This window comes from Anopheles moucheti (genome assembly GCF_943734755.1).
Source record: "Anopheles moucheti chromosome X unlocalized genomic scaffold, idAnoMoucSN_F20_07 X_unloc_68, whole genome shotgun sequence".
NCBI lineage: Eukaryota > Metazoa > Arthropoda > Insecta > Diptera > Culicidae > Anopheles > Anopheles moucheti.
In genome coordinates, this window is record NW_026453579.1 from 2,501 (window position 1) to 5,000 (window position 2,500).

Below are 2,500 nucleotides of genomic sequence, written 5' to 3' on the forward strand. Positions count from 1 at the left end.
CATAGGTCCGCGCGATTGCTCACGGGACCCTATTCTCGCTAGGAGGTTCGGTTCGATTCCTGTACACTACAACGAGCTTTTCCAATTCTTGTGTCCGACTGGCGAACGTTCTGTTGCGTTATAAACTTCGCGGTACTTGCCACCGGGTATGGTGTCCGTACAACCTTCTGAGAAATAGCCGGCGCGATCGACGGGATTAACCGACAATGCAGCGCTGGCTCTTGATCGGGCAATTTACGGGCTTTATCGGGCAATTTACGGGCTTTTTGGTGCGAATTACGGGCTTTTTGGTGCGACTTATGGGCTTGATAGGGCAATTTACGGGCTTTTTGGTGCGACTTATGGGCTTGATAGGGTAATTTACGGGCTTGTTGGTGCGACTTATGGGCCTGATAGTGCGACTAACGGGCTTGATAGGGCAATTTACGGGCTTTTTGGTGCGACTTACGGGCCTGATAGTGCGACTAACGGGCTTTGATAGTGCGACTAACGGGCTTTGATAGTGCGACCAACGGGCTTGATAGTGCGACTAACGGGCTTGATAGTGCGACTTATGGGCTTGATAGTGCGACTTATGGGCTTGATAGTGCGACTTACGGGCTTGCTTTTCCATGTTTTTCGCATCGAGCTTCGGTTCGTTTCGAATAATTTTGTCCATGTTTTTCGTTTGCTACGAGAGGTTCGGTTCGTTTTCAGTTATCCCTGTGTTCATGGTTTTCGTGAGCTTCGATAGGTTTGGTCCGTGTTTTTGAGTACTCTTGTCCATGATTTTCGTGTGCTTCTAGAGGTTTGGTCCGATTTTCAGTACTCTTGTCCATGCTTTCACATGCTCTGATAGGTAGGTTCGTTCTCAGTTATCCCTGTGTTCATGGTTTTCGTGAGCTTCGATAGGTTTGGTCCGTGTTTTTGAGTACTCTTGTCCATGATTTTCGTGTGCTTCTAGAGGTTTGGTCCGATTTTCAGTACTCTTGTCCATGCTTTCACATGCTCTGATAGGTAGGTTCGTTCTCAGTTATCCCTGTGTTCATGGTTTTCGTGTGCTTCGATTCGTTCACTCTATTACTCTTGTCTTTGGTTTTCGTTTGCTTCGATTCGTTCACTCCATTACTCTTGTCTGTGGTTTTTCGTTTGCTTCGATTCGTTCAGTCCATTACTCTTGTATGTGATTTTCGTTTGCTTCGATTCGTTCAGTCCATTACTCTTGTGTGTGGTTTTCGTTTGCTTCGATTCGTTCAGTCCATTACTCTTGTGTGTGGTTTTCGTTTGCTTCGAGTCGTTCAGTCCATTACCCTTGTCTATGATTTTCGTTTGCTTCGAGTCGTTCAGTCCAATACTTACCCTTGTCTATGATTTTCGCTCTAAGCCCAGTCGCCCTGCGCTCTGGAAATCACATTCCAACTCTATCACCGATAGCGCTCACACCTTGGAAACCACATTTCACCCAGGGGACCTTAGGGTGAATTTTGAGCCTTTCGGGATTGCGAAACCATCATTTAACACTCTAAACTTAATTTCCGCAATCCCAGACGCACTTTCCATATGGTCTCCAAAAATGCGTGTGAGCTGACCTGGTCCCTTATAATAGGCAATGAACACGATTTTGGCAAAATATTTTTTTCAAAATTTTTTGACTCACCGGGTAAAATCGAATTTACTTGGGAAAAATGTTCTAGCAGGGGCCCTCCCATACAAAAATTTTTTCTTCTCAAAAATGATTTTCGTTTCACTTTTCATACTCAGGGGAGTCTAAAATTGATGTTTTGAGTCACCGTGAAAAAAAAATTTTTTTGACCCGAGCTTGTGTCGGCGACCCAAAAATCGACGCACTTGGGAAATATGTTCTAGCAGGGGCCCTCCCATACAAAAATTTTTTCTTCTCAAAAATGATTTTCGTTTCACTTTTCATACTCAGGGGAGTCTAAAATTGATGTTTTGAGTCACCGAGAAAAAAAAATTTTTTTGACCCGAGCTTGTGTCGGCGACCCAAAAATCGACGCACTTGGGAAATATGTTCTAGCAGGGGCCCTCCCATACAAAAATTTTTTCTTCTCAAAAATGATTTTCGTTTCACTTTTCATACTCAGGGGAGTCTAAAATTGATGTTTTGAGTCACCGTGAAAAAAAAATTTTTTTGACCCGAGCTTGTGTCGGCGACCCAAAATCGACGCACTTGGGAAAAATGTTCTAGCAGGGGCCCTCCCATACAAAAATTTTTTCTTCTCAAAAATGATTTTCGTTTCACTTTTCATACTCAGGGGAGTCTAAAATTGATGTTTTGAGTCACCGTGAAAAAAAAATTTTTTTGACCCGAGCTTGTGTCGGCGACCCAAAATCGACGCACTTGGGAAAAATGTTCTAGCAGGGGCCCTCCCATACAAAAATTTTTTTTTGACTCACCGGGTAAAATGGTCGCACTTGGTAAAAATGTTCTAGCAGGGGCCCTCCCATACAAAATTTTTTTCTTTTCAAAAATGATTTTCGTTTCACTTTTCATACTCAG